Below are 18,092 nucleotides of genomic sequence, written 5' to 3'. Positions count from 1 at the left end.
ACTAACACTCCCTAATTGCCTAGTCTTTAAATTAGACATTGGCCCTATACTTGTAAAAACTGATCAGCGTTGATCGTAAGAGGAGAAAATTCAGAGATATGAATTTTTCCATATTAGTAGAAATCTCAATCCAACTGAGCTATAGGCTACTATTTATACGGTACAGACTTGTACCAAAATCCCGTAGACTTGAACTAAACATAGTTCTTCGTCCACAATATTTACTGAATATCACACAAGCCATAAGCTTGTTTCGTTTCTCATAGATCCGATAACATAACCGAAGGTAAGTACTGTATCGAAGCGATAATACATTGTACAAAAGTAACTCTGTCGCGGAGCGACCACACACTGTTTCAAAAATCAAATCACGTCGTTCAAAGTAGATGTTCACAGTAGAAGTAGTAGTGATGGAGTATCCGTCAGTATCTCGCTCCGCACTTGATAATATCATCGGGCTCCCCCACTTTTGGTAACAGCTTCTTCTCAGATCTCTATATAACGAAACATCTGATTCGTAGATCGCATTTTCATCTCCTCTTCTCTTCTTTCTTGTCGAGTGCAGTAGGCGTGGCGATGATGTACTCTGCTGGTATGCAAGCCTTGCGCACGGATCGCTGTTTACTGCCTTCCCCAAACCCATGAGTCACGCAAAATACCCAGCTTCAAGAATAACCCTCCGTATACACAAATATGAGATGAAATGAAAACAACTATGTCTCAACTTATTGACTATATTTACAACATAATGAATTCCTATCCTACATAATATAATAATTTAAATAATAAAACGATGTTATCATATATACAATATGATTCCAAAATGCCTTGATTACAAATGATTGACGTTGAATAAATATGTTATTATGAATAATTGCCGATGGCGGATAAACTTGATATCAAATGATATCGCGTAAAATGATATTATATTAAATTAGTAGGGCTGGAGAAGCCTGGACGGTTACAACACATATCAACAGCCTGCACACTGATTATTCACTTTGCCATCAGAAGGCAAGACTGGCTACCCTCTCACTCAAGTCGATTCTGACAAATACAGATATAAACTCACTCTAACCCACACTCTACAGGAGTACCTGCTGACGCAAGTGCGATAATAGGTATAACTTGAAAACAATGTTCTCTCACCCATGGATAACTAATGCAGATATCGAGCTTGAATAATAATTATTATTATTTTACAATTGTGATTATTATTATTGTTTTGCAATTATGGTTATTATTAGGTCTCGGATGTTTAAGACCTAAAAATAGCCCAAATAAGCAAGCAAATATGACCTCAAAAGTGATTAAATATGATGTAAAATGACAAATATGACCCAAAAACGATCAATCTAAATATGGCCATTTTAAAATAAGTTATCTATCAAAATGGCAATTTTTTAATACATATTTGTTAATTAAATTCTTTATTCTTAATTTCATATTAATTTTCTGAGTCACCATAAGACCTATATGTGTCGGTGTGATGTAAAAGCCACAAGCAAAAAAAAAAAAATTTAGTATACATATTTAGCATTTATTCACAGTCTATTGTCCTTGATTCACTTATCAAACATTTGTGAATACATACCTATAAAGTACTAAGGTTGCTAAGATTATCAAATCACACAATATTTTAAAAGTCAAAACATATTTGCACCCTACATTGGTGGTTTGAAATATGAGAAAACTAGAAATCACTCTATTTTTAAATATTTTGGAATGTATAAGTCCAGATTTTATTAATATTACTCAAATGTATTAACATTTAAATTGAGCATCACGAAATGAATTAAGTATATAGGTCTTTCAATACATTATGATCGTCGCCATAAGACCTATCTGTGTCGGTGCGACGTAAAGCCCCTAGCAAAAAAAAAAAAAAAAAAAAAAAAAAAATACATTATGGTAGGGAGGCAGGGCACATAGTGCAAATTCGCATACCTTTTTCATTCTTCTCCGCGGGTGGACTTGAGTGTATAACAAGATTCATATTCAAAGCATATGGTGCAAAAGACCTCTGATTATCACTTAACACATTATTGTAAGAAGAGAAGCTGCTTTCTACGACACAAGACGTTATTGGTGCATATTTAAATAATGTTAAATCACTGATGTCGAGTATGCACTCGTCTTGAAATGTACTGGTAAAATACATCATTTGTCTTGCACACACAGCTAAAAGTGTCATTTCGATTAAGCACATTTTAAAGTCACCATTTTACACTGTCGCCAACTATTCCATGTGATTGATGTACTGAAAGTTCAACACTTCTCATAATTTCAATACATGCATGAATTTCTAAGCTAGCAGCTTCTAAATGAGGAAATGCACTCAATATAATTCCAAAGTTCGACTTAATATATGCCAGACTATCTGACAAACTGTTGGAAAACAATTCCTGCACAATCTTGATAGAAGAGGCAGAGTATTCCCCTTGTATTAACTGCAGACATGGGACCGAGAAACAATTTTGAGAATACTAGTACGTATTTGGTAAGTTGACGATAATTTTGCACAGCTACAGCTGTCGTCAAACTGCCAATATATGAGCGAAATATGATGTTTCTACAAAAATAGCTCAAAATATGACAAAAATAGCCAAAATATGCATTTATATGACAAATAAAATCACTTAATTGTGACGATAATCAGCTGATTTGCACCAAAATCCAGTCATGCAAGAAAAGAGAGACAAAGAAAAAATTATAACTTTTCCTAAATATCCGAGTTATGGTTATTTTTATTACTTGTATGTATAGCTATAAAGTGTTACATCCATTTATTATTATTATTATTATTATTATTATTATTATTATTATTATTATTATTATTATTATTATTATTATTATTATTATTATTATTATTTGTCGTTTAGGTCTACTGAGGACCACGGGGCTCGTATCTACTCTTGGGTAAAGTTGTTGCTTTCTTCTTCCTCCAATACTCCTTCATTTGCCGACTATGAGCCAGCTTTCTCTCCTCGGTCCACTTAGTTCCTGTAGTCTTCATACTTGTAAGGGACGTTGGGAAAACTCCGTGTCGGATGGCTTGACGGAACGGTAGTCAGTCATGAGTTTGTCCCGGTGGGATATCTAGTTGTTCCATATTTTTATTTTTATTATTATTATTATTATTATTATTATTATTATTATTATTATTATTATTATTATTATTATTATTATTATTGTATGTATAGCTGTGAAGTGTTACATTCATTTAGTATTATTATTATTTACATAGTTGAATGATCGTATTGTGTGCGAGGTTATGTCATGAAACACGTGTTGTACATGGACATTGATATCAGTTCAGTTAATGTAAAAGCCTGTAAATTAATATTATCATTTATTCTTACCTGTATATATCCTCCCCTGCGAACCATGTGACCTTAGATTCACAATTAAGTATATACTTATTTTCCATCTAGTCGATACAATGATTGCTTAAGGCAATTTTTAATGGTCAAAAGTGGTACATGTTTCGTATATTATCAACATCTTCAGCCACATAACACTGTTTAGATGAAAAATATATAAAATTGACAAAATAATGCTTTAAGGACACTTCCTCTAAAGCATTACTTTGTCAATTTTATATATTTTTCATCTAAACAGTGTTATGTGGCTGAAGATGTTGATAATATACGAAACATGTACCACTTTTGACCATTAAAAATTGCCTTAAGCAATCATTGTATCGACTAGGTGGAAAATAAATATATACTTAATTGTGAATCTATTGAAGTGCGATACGGACCATGAAGCTGGTTTTATGTAATCCATGTGACCTTGCCGCGGTGGGGAGGCTTGCGTGTCCCAATGAAGCAGATAGCCGAGTCGCAAGTGCAATCATATCGGATGGGTATCTGTTGAGAGACCAGACTAACGAATGGTTCATCAAAAGGGGGTTAGCAGCCTTTCGGAAGTTGCAAGGGCGGCAGTCTAGATGATTGACTGATATGGCCTTGTAATAATACTTAACATGGCTTAGCTGTGTTGATACTGCTACACGGCCGAAAGCAACGGGAAACTACAGCCGTAACTAACTCCCGAGGACATGCAGCTTTCTCTGTATGAATGATGTACTGATGATGGCTTCCTCCCGGGTAAAATATTCCGGAGGTAAACTAGTCCCCCATTCGGACCTCCAGATGGGGACTATACGAGAGGGGGCGATCATCAGGAAGTTGGATACTGACATTCTGCAAGTCGGAACGTGGAATGTTAGAAGTTTGAATCGTTGTGGTAGATTAGAGAATCTGAAAAGGGAGATGGATAGACTAAAGTTAGATGTAGTTGGTATAAGTGAAATACGTTTTCAGGAAGAACAGTATTTTTGGTCAGGCGACTACCAAATTACCAACACAAAATCAAACAGGGGAAATGCAGGAGTTGATTTAATTATGAATAAGAAAATAGGGCAGCGGGTAAGCTACTATGACCAGCATAGTGAAAGAATTATTGTTGTCAAGATAGTGACCAAACCAATGCCTACCACAATAGTGCAGGTCTATATGCCTACTAGCTCAGCAGATGATGAGGAAGTGAAAGAATATATGAAGAGATAGAAGATTTAATACAAAATGTAAAAGGTGACAAGAATCTAATTGTGATGGGAGACTAGAATGCAGTGATAGGCCAAGGAAGAAAAGGTAATACAGTAGGAGGATTCGGACTGGGACAAAGGAACGAAAGAGGAAGTCGGCTGGTTGAATTCTGCACTGATCATAATTTAGTCCTTGCTAATACTTGGTTCCATCACCACAAACGACGGCTGTATACGTGGACAAGACCTGGAGACACTGGAAGGTATCAAATAGACTTCATTATGATTAGGCAGAGATTCAGAAACCAGATGTTGGATTGCAAAACTTTCCCAGGAGCAGACGTGGACTCTGACCACAACTTGTTGGTCATGAAATGCCATCTGAAGCTGAAGAAATTGAAGAAAGGAAAGAATGCAAAAAGATGGGATCTAGACAAGTTGAAAGAAAGGAGTATGAGGGATTGTTTCAAGGAACATGTTGCGCAAGGACTAAATGAAAAGGCTGAAGGAAACACAATAGAGGAAGAGTGGATAGTCATGAAAAATGAAGTCAGTAGGGCTGCTGAAAAAATGTTAGGAAGGAAGAAATGATCAACTAAGAATCAGTGAATAACTCAGGAGATACTAGACCTGATTGATAAACGACAAAAATACAAGATTGCTAGAAATGAAGAGGGCAGAAAAGAATACAGGCGATTAAAGAATGAAGTGGATAGAAAGTGCAAGGTAGCTAAAGAAGAATGGCTGAAGGAAAAGTGCAAGGATGTTGTACAGTTCTAGGAAAGGTAGATGCTGCATACAGGAAAATCAAAGAAATATTTGGAGAAAGGAAATCTAGGTGTATGAATATTAAGAGCTCAGATGGAAAGCCACTTCTAGGGAAAGAAGACAAAGCAGAAAGATGGCAGGAACGTATCCAACAGTTGTATCAAGGTAAAGATGTAGATAATTTGGTTCTGGAACAAGAAGAGGCTGTTGATGCTGATGAAATGGGAAACCCAATTTTGAGGTCAGAGTTTGACAGAGCTGTGAGCGACCTAAATGGGAACAAGGCACCTAGAAGTGATGATATTCCCTCTGAATTACTGACTGCCTTAGGAGAAACCTGCATGGCAAGGTTATACCATTTAGTGTGTAAGATGTATGAGACAGGAGAAGTGCCAACCGATTTTCAATGTTGTTATACCTATTCCCAAGAAATCCGGTGCTGACAGGTGTGAAAACTACCACACCATTAGTTTAGTATCTCATGCCTGCAAAATTTTAACATGTATTATTTACAGAAGAATGGAAAAACAAGTTGAAGCTGAGTTGGAAGAAGATCAATTTGGTTTCAGAAGAAATGTAGGAACACGTGAAGCAATCCTGACTTTACGTCTGATGTTAGAGGATCGAATCAAGAAGGACAAGCCCACTTACATGGCATTCCTAGATCTAGAAAAGGCATTCAATAATGTTGATTGGACCAAGCTATTTAAGATTCTGAAGGTGATTGGGATCAGATACTGAGAATGAAGAATTGTCTACAATCTGTATAAAAATCAGTCTGCAGTAATAAGAATCGAGGGCTTTGAAAAAGAAGCAGCAATCCAGAAAGGAGTGAGGCAAGGCTGCAGTTTGTCCCCCCTCCTTTTCAATGTTTACATACAACAGGCAGTAAAGGAAATCAAAGAGGTATTTGGAAAGGAAATCACAATCCAAGAAGAGGAAATCAAAACCTTGAGATCTGCCGATGATATTATTATATCTGAGACTGCAGAAGATCTTGAGAAGCTGCTGAATGGTATGGATGAAGTCTTGCGTAAGGAGTACAAGATGAAAATAAATAAGTCCAAAACAAAAGTAATGGAGTGCAGTCGAACGAAGGCAGGTGATGCAGGAAATATTAAATTAGGAAATGATGTCTTAAAGGGAGTAGATGAATATTGGGTAGTAAAATAACTAAGAATGGCAGAAGTAAGGAGGACATAAAATGCAGATTAGCACAAACAAGGAGGAGCTTTCTTAAGACAAGAAATTTGCTCACTTCAAACATTGATATAGAAATTAGAAAGATGTTTTTGAAGACTTTCGTGTGGAGCATGGCATTATATGGAAGCGAAACATGGACGATAACTAGCTCGGAAAGAATAGAAGCTTTTGAAATGTGGTGTTACAGAAGAATGCTGAAGGTGAGATGGATAGATCGAATCACGAATGAAGAGATACTGAATCAAATTGGTGAGAGGAGATCGATTTGGCTAAATTTGACGAGAAGAAAAGATAGAATGATAAGACACATCTTAAGACACCCAGGACTTGTTCAGTTGGTTATTGAAGGAAGTATAGGTGGTAAGAATAGTAGGGGTAGACCAAGGTATGAATATGACAGACAGATTAGAGCAGATGTAGGATGCAATAGTTAGGTAGAAATGAAAAGGTTAGCACCTATAGGGTGGCATGGAGGGCTCCATCAAACCAGTCTATGGACTGATGACTCAAAAAACGCCTGTATATATAAACTGTAATCCATAATTGTGAAACACACTGTAACTTCCAGAATGATATTAGGCACGAGAACGATTCCATCCATTGTAAACTGTGTATTAAACACTCTAGAATTTTCATTAAGATTTTTTGTAATGTGACTTTCTAGCTGCCTGGCCAGGCACCTATATAAAGAGATGATCTTGACGGTGAAGTTAGTTACAGTTAGTTATTGTTTGGAAGTTAATGGTTGATGAGTTATGGTGTAGCAAGGTTATACTTGTGACCATGTGGGCCACACGCTTTTAAGCAGTCAACTGTTTTATTTGTATTTCAATGTCATCTCGATGTGCAGCAATTGGCAGTTGTCTTTAAATGGTGATTTGTGATGTGAATGTTTTGTTTTTGACAACAGTGATTAAGGTTATGTGTGTGTTATGTAAATACATGTGAATAAAATGATTGTACCAACTGACAGCACCTCGTGTGCATCTGTGTGTCTATGTTTACTGGCGACTGTGACAGGACTATTAGAATCTATATGACTCGAAAATGAAGAACGACCAGAGGACTGTGGTGATGTATAAACAGTTAATTTCCTTGGCTAAAAATATCGAGGCCTAGTTGGGAAAACTTGAGGAGAACATCGAGAACCAGTTTGGAAAACTCGAGGAGAACATCGAGGCCCAGTTTGGAAAACTCGAGGAGAACATCGAGGCCCAGTTTGGAAAAAAGGGAAACATCGAGGCCCAGTTTGGAAAACACAAAAAGAAAATCGGGGCCCAGTTCAAGACCGGATCGGCGTCAGAAGAGGAGCGATAGAGATGTTGTTTCCCATAGGGAATCTAAAATATTTGTCCCGATTGAGTACATTTATAATATCAATATAAATGGTCTGTTATTAGACATTGTAAATATTCCTGCTAACTCATTCCTGGTTGCCAGCATTTCACCCCCGTGTGCTAGGTTGGGCTCATCAGTTGGTTTCTAGCACACCTACCACCTCCACGGTATGCACTGTTGTTGTTGTTGTTGTTGTTGTTGTTGTTGTTGTTGTTGTTGTTGTTGTTGTTGTTGTTGTTGTTGTATGTACAGCTGTGAAGTGTTACACCATTTAGTATTAGTATTATTATTATTTATGTAGTTGAACGATCATATTGTGTGTGAGGTTATGTTATGAAACACATGTTTTACATAGACATTTCTATCAGTTCTGTTAATGTAAATACCTGTAAATGAATATTATAATTTATTCTTACCTGTATATATAAATTGTAATTCATAATTGTGAACCACACTGTAACTTCCAGAATGATAATAGTCACAAGAACGATTGAGAATATTCCATCCATTGTAAACTGTGTATTAGACACTCTAGAATTTTCACGAAGATATTCTTTGTAATGCAACTTTCTAGCCACCTGGCCAGGCACCTATATAAAGAGATGATCTTGACGGTGAAGTTAGTTACAGTTAGTTATTGTTTGGAAGTTATTGGTTGATGAGTTATAGTGTAGCAAGGTTATACTTGTGACCACGTGGACCACACGCTTTTAAGCAGTCAGCTGTTTTATTTGTGTTTCAATGTCATCTCGAAGTGCAGCTATTGGCAGTTGTCTTTAAATGGTGGTTTGTGATGTGAATGTTTTGTTTTTGACAATAGTGTTTAAGGTTATGTGTGTGTTTTATAAATACATGTGAGTAAAATAATTGTACCAAATGACACCATCTCGTGTGCATCTGTGTGGCTACATTGCTGCCTGTTTGCACGTCAGACACATTACCAGGCAAAGTTTGTGTTAGTAAGGTGGTGTTGAGGCATGGTATTAAGGGTCAGGGAAAACCACATAGGCAGAAAAAGAAAGAGCCTACATGTAAAACCTGACAAATTTTAATAGCACATGCACAGGATGTGGTTTCTGGATAGGTCTAGGTGTTTTTGATAGTTGAGAAAAGGTATCATGCACCTGCCATGAGCTATAATCTCGCCATTCCAGTTATCAGGGGATCAGCCCATCTGGGAACCGCCGTGACTTGCACGGGCCTTGCTGGTAGCGGAGCCATGCGTCAAGTACCACTAGGGCATGCCGCACAGTGCCACCTCCTTGGGGTCCCTCGTACCCAGTCACCGATCCCGGAGAGTGAGGCCAAGCCCGCCTGGGCGGGGGCCTGCTGGATGTGGGTGGGTTATGACACCGGGCCTCCTTCCTCTCTGCATGCGCCTTGGCCCGGTAGACAGGGCAACTGTGATGAGAGGCCATTTGGCCCCCCGCACAGTTGGCGCACACAGGTGCCTCTCTAAGTGTTGGGCAGGCTTTGTCGTGGTGATCATCCCCATAACGGTTGCACCTCACTAAGAACCTATACCTCTCCTGCCGGAGCCCCACTTCAAACAGTGGAAACACTGCAAGAACTGCTGAAAGGAGTGTTTCGATCTCACCTGATTGCCACTACCCACTGAGGTCCTCTCCTGATTGGCTCCTCGGTCGGCTGCTGTCCTGGGAACAGTCCTGGGTTGCAGCTGGGTGGCCTTCTCCTGGTGGGCCTGTGGAGTCTTCTTCTTTCAAGTGCGGGGGCGGCGCCTGCTTCCTGGCTGGGGCGGTCTTTTTTTGGTTGGGGAAGAGGCCTTATCTTGGTGGCCCTCCTCCTAACCTGGTGACCCTGGGGTAGCGGGTGGCCCCGCTGCAGCTTCGGCGTCTCCCTCCTCCTTGCTGGTCGGTCGTTGCCAACACCTGATTGCATTCCCTGTTTTGTGGAGCGCACATCACTGTCTGCAACATGACAGACTCGGTGGCAGGCTGGGCCTGTGTGGCAGCCTCCGAATACCAGAGGGCGTCCTCCTGTACTGCCGTGTTGCCGTCCGCCGTCTGGAGCGCCTTCCTGGTATGTGCCCTGCTGGTAGGCCCCTCCTAGTAAGCCTTGGTCTGCGTCCACCTCACCGAGGTGGTCCTTGGGGGAGCGGTCTGCATCCACTTCGCAGTGCCGAGCTGCTCTGCCTGGGTCTCATAGTCGTGGCGTCATGGGGTAGCATGCTCCACCTCCGTGGTGGCGTCGCTGGTCTCTGGCATGGACGGAAGTACTAAGTTGGTATTAACCGCCTTATTCCTCATCCATCGGTCCTTCCTGGCCGTCTGGGTGGTGGTTGTGCAGGTGTCCGTCTTGAGGGCATCAGCGTTCACCCTTGGAGCGCCGTCCCTCCCTGGAAGTCGGATGACTTTGAATCGGTTGGAAAGCTCCTTCACCAAGCCTTCCAGGTGCTTTTCACTGTGGTGCCGGATGATCAGGCTTCCCAGGAGAAAGCTCTCAATGTACCCTGAAGGGGATACCCTCGGTGCCCCACCAGATGGGTTGCATATCATATAAAGGATTATGACCCTTTCTATGTTTGCGGGGCACGTCTTTCTGTAGTACACGAGGAGAGCCTGGTTCTCTGGGGTCGCTCGGAACTTGAAGCCATCAGGAGGGTTGCAGCTGTCCCTATAGGCATCGAACTCCATCCCGTTGTCCTCTTTAGCACTGTAGCTCCCAAAATATCTCTCGGCTGGCCACTTCATCTAGCTGCCCTTGCCGTTGTCGGTCATTGTCATCCTGGTCTTTCTGAAATAAAATTCCTGAAAGAGAATGTGAGCACTGAGAAGTGCTTCAGCTCAGACAAAAGCTCTTTCTAAAATGTACCAGCAAGTACAGCTGCTTGACTAGTAATGGGAAAGTACAGATCGCCTGGCGAGGAGAGATGAGTCAGTGGGAAGCACGTACGTCCTCTCGCTGTGACTGCCAAGCTCATCCTCCTGGCCTCTTGGGCCTGTCTGACTTCTGGAAATGTTCTTGCAACATTCTAACTGGAACATATCTGAACATACAAGGAACAATCGACCGACCAGACTCTCGACTGGAGTAGATCAAACTCGAATATTCTATTACATATCATCACTGCCAGAACAATACCTTCTATGTGAAATATTTTAGCTTAGAACTTTGGCCGATAGTGTTCTGTCATCTAAGGTGCAATATTGTGTGAATATTGTCAAGGCATTCTCGCTCTTCATAATGTATGTGCTGCGGGTCAGTATATCTCCAGAAGTACTATCACATACAGTGAGTGTAAAAAGTATTCGTACGACGCGGCATATTTTAGAAAATAATGAATTTTCCATACATTTAGGTAGATTTATGGATTGGAAAAAATCATTCATGTAGTATCCAAATACCTTTATTCATTTCATAAACAATATGAAAACTAAACCTTGACATAAACTTGTAAAAAAGTAAGAAACAAATAATATCTCTTTTGGGACCAACAAAATGTATTCGTACAATCCCTGTCTTCTGTACATTTCTCCATCAGTCCATGGAAATCAATATTTTGTAGGATTGCCCTTGGCGGCTATGACACCTTGGATGAAATTGGGCATGGAATTTACTAAATTCGAACAGTAGGAGGGGGGGGGGCGTATTTTCTCCCATTCCTCCTTGAGAGCATTTTGTAAATCTTCCTTGTTTGAAATGTATCTAGACCTAATTTTGTTTACAAGTTAGTGCCATAAATGTTCAATTGGGTTTAGGTCAGGGGACTGGGGAGATGCTTCCAAGTGTTCGGGAGTGCTGTAAAACAACCAGAGCTGTGTATCTCTAGCTTTGTGTTTCAATCATTGTCCTGTTGAAAAAGATAATCACTCACCAGTCCCATTTTATCAACACTGGCAGGGAAGTTTTGCTTCAAACTATTGATGTACATTCGATGGTCCATCTTTCCTTCAATGAAATGAAGATTTCCCACTCCCTTAACGCTCATACACCACTACACCATCACTGAACCATCCCCATGTTTCACAGTAGGAATCAGGTTCTGCTGTTGTAGCTCGGTGTTCGGTTGCCGCCACACTTGGAGGCTCCCGTCTGACCCGAAGATATCTTACTTGCTAGCATCAGTCCAGACAGTCCTGTTGAAGACCTCCAGACTTGTGTTTTGGTGCTCCGTGGCAAAGCATAGCTGTTTCAGACGATTAACCTTACTCACATAGAACTTGTTACGCCCCCGACGCCCATGGAAGTCCATTTGATGAAGGGTGTTGCGCACTGTCGACTCACTCACACTAGCATCTCACCATTCCAGCTCAGCAGCAATTTTTAGGGCACTGCATCATGGATTTCTCTTCACTGCTCAGACAACGAAGTGCCTGTCTGCCTGGGTCAGGGCATTGGGACGTCCAGTTCTGGGCTTGTTATTGTAGCTTTTTGTCTGGGAAAAACAGTCGATGATCAACTGCACTGTTGACTTAGGCCTCCCAACTACTTCTGCGATCCTTTTGAACAACCATGTCTTGTTGTGAAGACGGATGATGACTTTTCAAATGCTGGGAATAGTTTCTGGACTCTTTCGCCCTGTTCTGACAATGTGTGAATGCACTTGAACAGTATCCTGTCAACATCTGAGTCAAAGTGAGTCAAAGGGATACATCCGAGCCACAGCAGCATGCACAACATCAATAACAGGGAGTGGAGGGCTGATTCTTCTCACGAAAACAGGGTCATACGAATACATTTTGCAGGTCCTCAAATGAAAATTTACCGGGCGAGTTGGCCGTGCGCGTAGAGGCGCGCGGCTGTGAGCTTGCATCCGGGAGATAGTAGGTTCGAATCCCACTATCGGCAGCCCTGAAGATGGTTTTCCGTGGTTTCCCATTTTCACACCAGGCGAATGCTGGGGCTGTACCTTAATTAAGGCCACGGCCGCTTCCTTCCAACTCCTAGGCCTTTCCTATCCCATCGTCGCCATAAGACCTATCTGTGTCGCTGCGACGTAAAGCCCTTAGCAAAAAAAAATGAAAATTTATTGTCTGTGAAATTTATACAAGTTTATGACAATGTTTTTTTCTCATATTCTTTATGGAATGATGAATAAATTTATTTCAATACTACATGAATGATTTTATTCCATCCATAAACCTATCTAAACGTACACTATGTGATCAAAAGTATTCGGACATCTGGCTGAACATGACGAACAAGTTTGTGGCGCCCACCATCGGTAATGCTGGAGTTCAATATGGTGTTGGCCCACCCTTAGCCTTGATGACAGCTTCCACTCTGGCAGGCATATGTTCCATCAGGTGCTGGAAGGTTGCTTGGGGAATGGCAGCCAATTCTTCACGGAGCGCTGCACTTAGGAGAGGTAGTGATTTCGGTCGGTGAGGCCTGGCACAAAGTCGACTGTCCAAAACATCCCAAAGGTGTTCTATAGGATTCAGGTCAGGACTCTGTGCAAGCCAGTCCATTACAGGGATGTTATTGTCGTGTAATCACTCTGCCACAGGCCATGCATTATGAACAGGAGCTCGATCGTGTTGAAAGATGCAATCACCATCCCCGAAGTGCTCTTCAACAGTGGGAAGCAAAGAGGTGCTTAAAACATCAATGTAGGCCTGTGCTGTGATAGTGCCATGCAAAACAACAAGGGGTGCAAGCCCCCTCCCTGAAAAGCACGACCACACCATAACACCACTGCCTCCGAATTTTACTGTTGGCACTACACACGCTGGCAGATGACGTTCACTGGGCATTCACCATACCCACACCCTGCCATCAGATTGCCACATTGTGTACCGTGATTCGCCACTCCACACAACGTTTTTCCACTGTTCAATCGCCCAATGTTTACGCTCCTTACACCAAGCGAGGCGTTGTTTGGCATTGACCTGCATGATGTGTGGTTTATGGGCAGCCGCTCGACCATGAAATCCAAGTTTTCTCACCTTCCGCTGAACTGTCATAGTAGTTGGAGTGGATCCTGATGCAGTTTGGAATTACTGTGTGATGGTCTGGATAGATGCCTGCCTATTACACTTGACGACCCTCTTCAACTGTTGGCAGTCTCTGTCAATCAACAGACAAGGTCGTTCTGTACGCTTTTGTGCTGTACGTGTCCCTTCATGTTTCCACTTCACTATCACATCAGAAACAGTGGACCTAGGGATGTTTAGGAGTATGGAAATCTTGCGTATAGAATTCTGACACAAGTTACACCCAATCACCTGACCACGTTCGAAGTCCGTGAGTTCCGCAGAGCGCCCCATTCTGCTGTCTCACGATGTCGAATGACTACTGAGGTTGCTGCTATGGAGTACTTGGCAGTAGGTGGCAGCACAATGCACCTAAGATGAAAAACGTATGTTTTAGGGGGTGTCCGGATACTTTTGATCACATAGTGTATGAAAAATTAATTTTTTTCTCAAATATGCAGGATCATACGAATACTTTTTACACTCACTGTAGGAGGTTTCGTCCCAGCAACGACGTTCTGTACACAAACCATAGTGACACAAAATTCCTAATGTTTCTACATCTATCTGAACAATAAATCATTACAGCAAGTTCCTAGAAACCTCCATATGTATCAGAATGATAGTGGATTATACCAATATACGAATATTACAGAGTTTTCTACATTTTTCGACTACACATATTTTGAGGTTAGACATATTCACAATATGTATTTGAGGTTATAAAAACATACAATACATATTTGCAGGGTATAGTCACACTTTGCATTTAATAAAAAATTAAAATACGAGGTTCGAGTCATAAGTCATTGGCAACTATTTTTTTCTCACGAACAGGAGACAACATGGAAAATCTAAGATATGCATTTGGAAATAACTGAAGGTTTTACAAGAGTTAGGTTATGTATAGGATGCTGTGCACACGACATTTGGTCTGGAAACAGCGGAGAAACTGAGGAACAGGTACAGGTGATCAAAATTATTCCTCAGAACCTCTCTGATATCTTCTTCTTTTATGGCTGGGTTTCCATTGGGATCCTCAATTACCTTGATGGTTTCTACTTCATTCCTTTGGTTTTTGATCACTCTAAACAGTAGTTCATATTGCCTCTGCTTTCCCCATCAAGCCAAATTGTGCTGTTATATGTCAGTCTGCCAAACCCCAGAAACGTACACACCAAACAATCTTATGAGTGACACTTGCACATCATTCACAAAAGGGAATGGCAATATAAAGAATGGTAATATTAAGCATTGCTCATACTGCAGTTGCTTTCATATTGTCTAACCCAAGGATGAGACAGAGGCAGGTCTATGAAAACTTTATTTAACCCATACCAGAGGAGATAGTGTATTGTCAACACCATGTCTCACCAGAAGTGGATGTTTGTTTAATAATAAATTTCTTCTTTCCTGCCTTTTTTCTGAATTTATTGGGATCCATAATTGATATTAATTTGGCCCAGTTTTATGGCCTGATGCCCTTCCTGATACCAACCCTGTGTGGAGGGATATATTCAGTATTGTTTGTTACTGTGGTGGTCAGTAATGTAGTGTATTGTATAAAAATGAAGAGAAGTGTATTAAGATGAACACAAATATTCATTCCCTAGCCAGAGAAATTTACCACATGCAGTTAAAATCCTGAACTCGGCTGGGAATCTAATCCAGGGCTCTCTGAACCGAAGACCAGTATGCTGCATATCCAGCTAAGGAGTTGGATGGGTTTAATGATGATAACAATAATAATAATACCATATTTTATTGATAGGATAAAATTAGATTGGTTCAAATTAGGTAAGAAATCATTACATTATGGAGAAATTGGTGAAATGAAAATCCACAGCCTGTTTCCAGTCATTCGACCGGGTCAGGAATGGAATGAATGAAGCCCCCACCTAGCGGCAAGGATAAGAGATGTGCCGGCTTCCGAAGCCTGTCACACTCCTCCGGAGCAATGACAAATGACTGACAGATGAAATGTTAATGGAGAGTGTTGGTGGAATGAAAGATGACAGGGAAAACTGGAGTACCCAGAGAAAATCCTGTTCTGCCTCCGCTTTGTCCACCACAAATCTCACAAGGAGTGACCGGGATTTGAACCATAGTATTCAGCGGCGAGAGGCCGGCGCACTGCCGCCTGAGCCACGGAGACTGTGTGGAGAAACTGGTATTGTGATAAATTCAATTATTAGTACAGTAACTCAAATAAGCCAAGTTTACCAAAGGTAATGCATTTGGTACATTATGTTCCCTGGCATTATTCATAGGTGGAGAATGTGACAGTAAAAAGAATATCAATACCTGATGGAGAAATTTGAAAACAGAAGCTGCAAAATGACATATGCTATTCAAGAATATAGTTTTATGAATCCTAATATTTGTTGAGAAAGTAAACTAAGTAACTGAAAATAGAAGAGTTGAAAACAGAAGCTGCAAAATGACATATGCTATTCAAGAATATAGTTTTATGAATCCTAATATTTGTTGAGAAAGTAAACTAAGTAACTGAAAATAGAAGAGTTTAAAAAATAATTAACCCTTTAACGCCGAAATTATTTTTTTCGTCCGTTTTCTTTGAAATTCGTCTAAATCACTTCAGGTCCATAGTATAACATAACTACAAAATATTAAGCTCATACTTTTCACGGTTTCGTCATTAGGTGGCGTGTTCATATGATCACGCTAGGCGGATGTGTTAGCATTTCATTCTGTATAGCATTTCTTTAGTATTTATAGATTTTATGTATTGATATTGATAAATTACGAACAAAATACACTAAAATAAACTAAAGATGATAATTTATGAAGAATATACATTAATTATAATATGTACATACATAAATAAAGCAATAAAAGTCTCAAGATATTCGTAATATATTACATTCAAGTTATCTAATTCGTAGAAATTACCGAATAGGAACAAATATAAGAATTGTATGCTTCACATGTATGAAATAGGACAAAGCATGGAACACAGAGTCCAACATTACATTTTGTGCACTCAGTGCGAACATTACTGGAGCATTCCTTTCCAGCACAGCGTCGCCGATTGCAGGGCGCTATGAGGTGCCCAATCCCGTCAAGTCGTACATCGTCAGTGACACTACTCTGCTGGATACTGTATCTCGAGGTGATAGGGCGGCCTCTTCCTACTGGTGTTATTTTGAACTTATGTAGATATGTTTGCACAATGTGGCGACGAAATTCTAGATGTGACAAACCTCCTTAGCAGACCTCCTTAGCAGTAACCATGAATTGTGAATGGATACATCCAGGAGCCATGTGAGCGACCACCATCATTTCTTTCCATGTATGCCTACTCTGTAGTATGACACATTCTGGTCCATCCTATCCGTTCCTGCTGAAACGGGATCATCGTCTGCGCCTGCTATACGATCTTGCCAGCGAGTACAATTTCTGCCTTACTTGAAAGCTGGCGACCTGTGAGGTTATCAACCAAACCACCAACATCTTCATCTCCTGAATTTTCGTCAGAATGAATATTAGCTTCTGGAGGTTCAATAAAAATGCTGTTAACCTCTCCAATTGGTTCGTCCGATTCACGAAAATCTAATACTTCTTGGAGCGTAATGTCCCTGTAAAAAGGGAAACAAGGTTTTGTAGCTGCATATATGTTAACAAGTCGCAATTTATTTAAATGTAGAATAGATGACCGTAAATTGAATAAAGTTGTTCAAATTGATGTATAACAGTAATAGTAACATGTAGCATAACGTAGACCATCAAATACACGCACAGGGTGAATAGCTAACACAAGCGCCTAGCATGATCATACGAACACGCAATGTTTTAAGTGCCTACAGGAGTAATATTTACTGTTAAATGTAAATTAACTGCATCATAATGTGAACATAGATCACTCCCAAACTTGTTAAGCATATTAGTTGTGTAATCTAAACATAAATATATGTGAAATATCAAACTTGCTTGAAGCGCGCCATCATGATTCAGCTGCTGTGACAATGACACGAAACGAAAGTGCACTGAAACAAAGAGTCGATATGTATCACGTAATAATATGCTCGCACACAGTTGCCACATGCTTCTTGAATTGATCTACACAGTCAGCAATCAATTCCAGCGCTATACAAAGCACTGAGAGCAATCTGAATGAAGGAATGCAGGCCGTGATCATATGGACACGCACGGCATTAACGGGTTAAATGGTGTTAATCAAGGTATTATTTGTAAATGAGTGAAGAAAATTTACAGTAATTATTTAATGCAAGATATGTTTGGAAGCTCTGCAGGGACTTGTGTGAGACCTATCA

At 40.3% G+C, this 18,092-nt stretch overlaps 1 protein-coding gene across 1 annotated transcript in view; it reads left to right on the top strand.

The window, feature by feature from the left end:
- The window catches only part of LOC136862323 (uncharacterized), a 94,445-nt gene that overhangs the window by 39,828 nt on the left and 36,525 nt on the right, over positions 1–18,092 (top strand). The gene's annotated exons all lie outside the window — the stretch shown is intronic.

Source organism: Anabrus simplex, chromosome 1 (genome assembly GCF_040414725.1).
Source record: "Anabrus simplex isolate iqAnaSimp1 chromosome 1, ASM4041472v1, whole genome shotgun sequence".
In the NCBI taxonomy this organism is placed as follows: Eukaryota; Metazoa; Arthropoda; class Insecta; order Orthoptera; family Tettigoniidae; genus Anabrus; species Anabrus simplex.
This window is presented reverse-complemented; position numbering and strand designations above follow the sequence as displayed.